Source organism: Lupinus angustifolius, chromosome LG18, assembly GCF_001865875.1.
Source record: "Lupinus angustifolius cultivar Tanjil chromosome LG18, LupAngTanjil_v1.0, whole genome shotgun sequence".
NCBI lineage: Eukaryota > Viridiplantae > Streptophyta > Magnoliopsida > Fabales > Fabaceae > Lupinus > Lupinus angustifolius.
The window spans coordinates 10,533,531-10,540,042 of NC_032026.1; positions in this window are offsets into that span (position 1 = coordinate 10,533,531).

Here is a 6,512-nt window from a genome sequence, read left to right on the forward strand (position 1 = left end):
ATTCTGAGTAAGTCCACGCCGTCAATGAATTTATGTTCATTAGATGTCTTCCTCTCTATGCTGTATTGTTCTTGTTTTGTATATATTTGCTATGTAGATGGCCAACAACATCACTCACATTCGAGGTTATCACTTCACGATGTCCCCGATGGGACAATGAGATAGTGACGGGCACAAATATACATACACAGGCCTCTGCGGTCTATCGTTGCACATGGTGTGCAACGGCTCATCGATGATGATCCCTCAACCCGACACCTACATTGACACTTCCTTCACCTTGCCGCCAAAGAGGCTGATGTCTCCAGATGACGGACTTCGATACCCGCCAGTCAGGAGTGATGGCGCTGCTCCCTCCCACGGTCAGAGGACGTGGCCAAATTGTTTGGATGCTCCATCATCCAGTAGAGCCAAGAGGTGTTGGGTTCTTGGAGGAGGTCCCTGCAAGAAGGCTCCACTTTTGAGAATGTCATCCCCTACGAATTATGCCGCTGAGTTATGGCATAATGAGGTGGAAGAAGAGGAGGAGGAGGACGAGGTCGTTGAGCTTGTAAATGTAGAGAGCTCGGTGGAGGTGATCGACCTCGTGTCTGACTCGGAGGAGGAGGAGGACCCGAGTGAGGGCTCCAACATTCCTGGAATCTTTTGAGTCAGCTTGTGGATGAGTCGATGTCCCCTTTTTTTGGTGGGGGCTGTGTTTCTTTTGATTTTGTATATGTTAGCGGCGATGTAGTTTTCGCCTTGCTGACCTAGTCTGTTATAATTAACTATGACTTAACCGTGAATTGTGTTATTCAGGAAATTGTGAATCAGGTTAAGTTATCATTCGATAACGATAAGTTGATTTTCCGCATTTGAGTTACTTAAAGTGATGTCCCGGAAAAGGAAGATTTGGAAAGGATGCAATTTTATATAATTCATTTCAACAAAAAAAATTACCCATTTTTCCGCAATGTTTTTGAGAAGTATTTTTCGGGGCGTTACATACATATCACTCTGGAGTTGTCGTTTACTCTATGGAACACTGTCAGACTATCAAGTATAAGGTTTAAGAACTAATAAACACAAAAAAACTAGTGTTTGAGGAAAATACACGAGATGTGGACTGAAACCCATTTCCCAATCATGACAAACAAGGTATTAATGCTGTAGAGGACGCACCATATGGCTTTTATATTTGGGAAGTTCATGAGATAAAGACTCCGCTGAAGGTTATTTACCAGGAGATGTGCAGACATGGGATGGTGGAAATACTGAGGGAAGATGAGGATCTTGATAGTTGCGAGATGCACGGTCAAGAAGGTCACACATTAGAAAGTTGTCTTGAGTTCAAGCTATTGCTGCAAAAGATGTTGGACATGAGATTAATCACTATAGAGAGAGGTCCCAAGTGCCGAAGTGTAAATGTTGTTACACAAGGCGAGGGAGAAAGGGGTCCAACTTGAAAACCATCAATGACCCGCTTCGTGCCTGTATTTAACATTCCTCATAGTACGTCCTTACGCTCGCCATGATGGGTACCAGTCCTAAGAGTCATGAAGCCCGTAATGGAGGCAAAGCCTCAACCCTTCCCCTACAATTCAGACAAGGAAGTGCTATGGATATATAATGAAAACACTACCGAGACATCAGAGCAACCCTCTTATGTCACCAATCTAGCCAGAGTCAACAGAGTAACCAGAAGTGGACGTGTTTACGGTGCCCCAGATATAGAAAAAAAACCTGGTCAGCACCAACAAAGGGAAGGCTAAGGTGAGCGTTCCCGTGGAAGAATAAGTGGAAGCAAATTTGGAGGAATTATGCACGCCTCAGGATAAAGGTGGAGTATCTAATGAGGAAGCTTATGAATTCCTGAAATTCGTAAAGAATAGTGAATATAAGGTGGTAGACCAATTAAGTCACACTCCAGCTCGGATTTCCATACTCGCTTTACTGATGAGTTCTGAGGCCCACCGAAACGTGCTCTTATAGGTGCTAAACCAGGCACACATTAGCCACGACATAACCAGAGACAAGCTCAGTGGTATAATCAACAACATAGTGGCTGACAATTACGTATCCTTTATTGAGTAAGAAATACCCGCTGAAGGAATGGGGCACAATAGTCCACTCTATAACTCAATAATGTACCTTGATTGCTTAATCGGTAAGGTCCTAATCGACAATGGCTCTTCATTGAACGTCATGTCAAAAAGGACATTTTCCAGGCTCCCGTTGGATTCCTCATACATAATGCCACGCTCAATGATAGTAAGGGCATTTGATGAATCGAAGAGTGACGTCATGGGAGAAATAGAGTTGTCCATAAAGATAGGGCCCTGTGTTTTTCAAATTTTATTCCATGTCATGAACATTAACCCTTCTTATAGTTGTTTGTTGGGAAAGTCTTGGATCCACGCATCAGGAGTTATACCCTTTACTCTACACCAACGGGTAAAATTCATAATGGATGGGAAACTCCTGACCATTATGGGGGAAGAGGACCTACTGATATCAAAACCCTCTAGAACACCCTACATCGAGGTGGCAGGCGAGGCTCTCGAAACCTCCTTCCAGGGACTGGAGATCGCCAGCGCCTCCTTGGTGAATGAGGGAATGTACACACTAAGGCACCAAGCTTCTAGGGCGTCATTGTTGATGGCTAAAGTAATGTTGAATAAGGGTTACCAACCGGAAAAAGGACTTGGAAAGTTTTGTCAAGGAATTGAAAATATGGTGATGCTGCAAGGCATAAAGGAGCGATACGACCTAGGCTACATGCCTACTGAGAAGGATTGAGAAAAAGTTGCTGACGAAAAAAGGAAGAAAAGATTGGCTAGACCAGGGCAGTCTAAATACGTGGCTAGAGGTATTCTCATCCCACACATCAGTCAGACCTTCATCAGTTCGGGGTTTGCATCTAGGACAATTGCTATGGTGGAGGACAATGATCTAGAAGACTGGATTGATTATATAATGCATTGCCCTCCAGGCACCATGCTCGGCAACTGGACAGAAGAGAATGTGTCACCACAAGTATTTTATAAAGATATGTAATAAAAGTGCTAGCGATATCTAGTGTTATTAGCTTGCTTTTCATTTCGTTTTTTTTTTCTTAAATATCTACTTGTATTTCTAGATAGTACAAGCAATAAATTCAATAAATGCATTTCATATATCATGTCTCATTTTCTCTCTATATATATATTTTTTATTCACCACACACACACATTACCCCAAACAAGCAAAAATAATAATGAAACCAAGATAAAAAAAAAACTAATCATACCATCCACCCCAATGCAGATCCAATGACAAACCCAGAAATAATAACCATGTTACTAGCCACTCGTACAGTCATGATCATCTAGTCAGTTTAATGGATGAGGAAGACATCGATGAAGAGTGGGAAACCCCACCTGAGCTATTAAGGTTAGTTGAACAAGAGTCCCGAGAAATTGAGTCACATGAGGAACCTACTCAAATGATAAATATGGGAACATAAGATGATAAGAAGGAGGTAAAAGTGGGTACCCTAATTGTAAGACTGAGATTGCAACTAAGAGGGGGGGAGGTGAATTAGTTGACTATAAATTATGATCACTTTTTCTGCAAAATGAAGAGTTAAAGTGCAGCGGATAATATTGCAGAAAATAAACAAGAATTAGTCAAAGAGGTAAGGGAGAAGAGAGTACGCAAATGTTTTATACTGGTTCACCTTCTTGTCCACCGAAGGCTACGTCCAATACTCTTATAGCACAAGAGATTTTCCACTAATATTATGAGTTGTAATTACAATATCTCACTCTGATATCTCTATGTAACTTACACACTTACTAATACTTATCACATTGGAAAACATATTTCCAAGTAACTCTATCCCCTTTCTATTCACACCCCGTGAAAAAAAGTAATTACAATGAATGAAGAATTTGAATGATGACTTGGATTGCTTTTACAAGTATGAAGTATAATAACACTTGCAATCCAATCAACTCTTTTGTATACTTAGTAAATAATGCTCTTTAAGTTTGCCAAATCCAGATGGTTGGACTCCATAGAAGTAGTTCCTTGCCTCTTTTGAGTCGTGGAGGTGTGTTGTTTCTTGGTTTTTGAAGAGGAAGGCATGGTTTTTCGATTTTGAAGGTTTATGTTTTGAGGTTTTTGATTTAGGTTATTCAACACGAAAATGATGGTTTAGAAGTGTTTAGAAGTGAAAATATGATAAGAATAGACACAAAAATCATTTAAAATAGATCAAAAACGAAGATTTTAGGGTATGAGAGAGTTGAGTAAGAGAGAGCACGAGTTGATGAGGAAGATAAGTTTGAAAAAGTTTAAAAATGCAGAAAAAATATATATATAACAGCACAAAGTAATCGGTTACTCAAATTAAAATTTTAAAACATTTCAAACAACAACTCAGAGTAATCGGTTACTCATTTTGAGTAATATGTTACTAAAATACGTTGTTCAACCCTGTAATCGGTTACTATATAGTGTAATCGATTACTGACCCTAGAAAAACTTATTTTTAAGCGAAATTAAGCTATGAAAATGATTTTTAACCCAAAAAATGAAATTTTTAAACATAAATAAACACTTTTAAGTTCAAGTAGCCACGAAATAGATATAATGAAGCATACATATAATCATATATAAGCATTTAAGATAAGTATGCTTCATCAAGAATGCAAAATTCTCGTCTAATTTTATAGAAAGGTTCTCTTGCCAAAGGTTTAGTGAATATATCTGCTAGTTGGTTATGAGTATCAAAAAATTCTACAAACACATCCTTCTTTTGGACATGGTCCCTAAGGAAGTGATGCTTTATATCAATGTGTTTGGTTCTTGAATGCATAATCAGATTCTTTGTGAGGTTTATTGCACTAATATTGTCACATTTTAGAGGAGTGCAACCCAAGTCTAAACCATAATCTCGTAATTGTTGCTTAGGGCTACACAACACTTGGGCACAACAACTACCTGCTGCAATATATTCAGCTTCAGTAGTACTTAGGACTACACATGCATGTTTCTTACTTGACCAAGAAACTAAAACATTCCATAAAATATGACAAGTACCACATGTACTTTTCCTCTCAGTTTTGCATCCTGCAAAGTCTGAATCTGAATATCCAACCAAGCCACATATACTTTCTTTTGAATACCACAGTCCAACATTAGTTGCGCCTTTAAGATATTTCATGATTTTCTTAACATCAACTAAGTGTAATTCTTTTGGTTTGGATTGATAGCGAGCATACAGACACACACTAAACATTATATCATGTCTACTAGCAGTTAAGTATAAAAGAGATCCAATCATGCCTCGGTACTTTGATATCTCGATGGATTTTCCTGCTTCATCCGTATCGATGTAAGTTCCAGATCCCATAGGAGTAGCTATTTGCTTGCATCCATCCATGTCAAATCTTTATAGTAAATCTTTGCAGTATTTGGATTGACTTACGGAAATACTATTGTCAAGCTGTTTGATTTGTAATCCAAGGAAGTAATTTAACTTCATCATCATAGACATTTCAAATTCTCATTGCATCATATTGCCAAAATCACTACATAGCAACTCATTAGTAGAACCGAAAATAATATCATCTACATAAATTTGAACAAATAGAGTATGATGATTTATTTTCTTTATGAAGATAGTAATGTCGACCTTTCCTTTGTTGAAACCTTTTTCAAGTAGAAATTTAGTTAGACGATCATACCATGCGCTAGGAGCTTGTTTTAAGCCATAGAGAGTTTTCTTTAATTTGCAGACATAAGAAGGATGTTTGTAATCTTCAAACCCATGAGGTTGTTCAACAAACACTTCTTCTTGAATGTAGCCGTTGAGGAAAGCAATTTTTACATCCATTTAATATAACTGAAAATTCAAAGAGCAAGCAAATGCAAGTAATAGCCTATAGCTTCAAGTCTAGCGACCGAAGCAAAGATTTCATCAAAATCGACACCTTCTTCCTAGTTGTATCCTTGGGCTACTAGTCGAGCTTTATTTCTAACTATAATATCATTTTCATCAGATTTATTTCTAAATACCCACTGAGTTCCAATACCATTCCTATTTTTAGGTCTAGGAACAAGTTCCTAAACTTCGTTTCTCTCAAGCTGGGTTAATTCTTCCTGCATAGCAAGAATCCAGTGTTTATCCTCGATTGCTTCATCAATCTTTGAGGGTTCGATTTGAGAGACAAAGGTCATGTTAAGACAAGCTTTATCAAGCATTCGTCGGGTTGTGATACCCGTATTTAATTCAGTAATAACATTGTCAATTGGATGGTATCGATGAGTTCTCCACTCTTTTGGTAAACCTGAATGAGTATGCTCCTCTTGAGATGGTAGGTTATCATTCATTTTCAATTACTCGGTATCAGTTGTAGATTCAATAATAGAAATTTCATTTGAAGAAGAACTTCACCATAATTCATCTTCATGAGTTAACTCATCCTTTATCTCAAGATTGGTTTCATCAAAAGATACATGAATAGATTCTTCCATGGCTAGAGTTC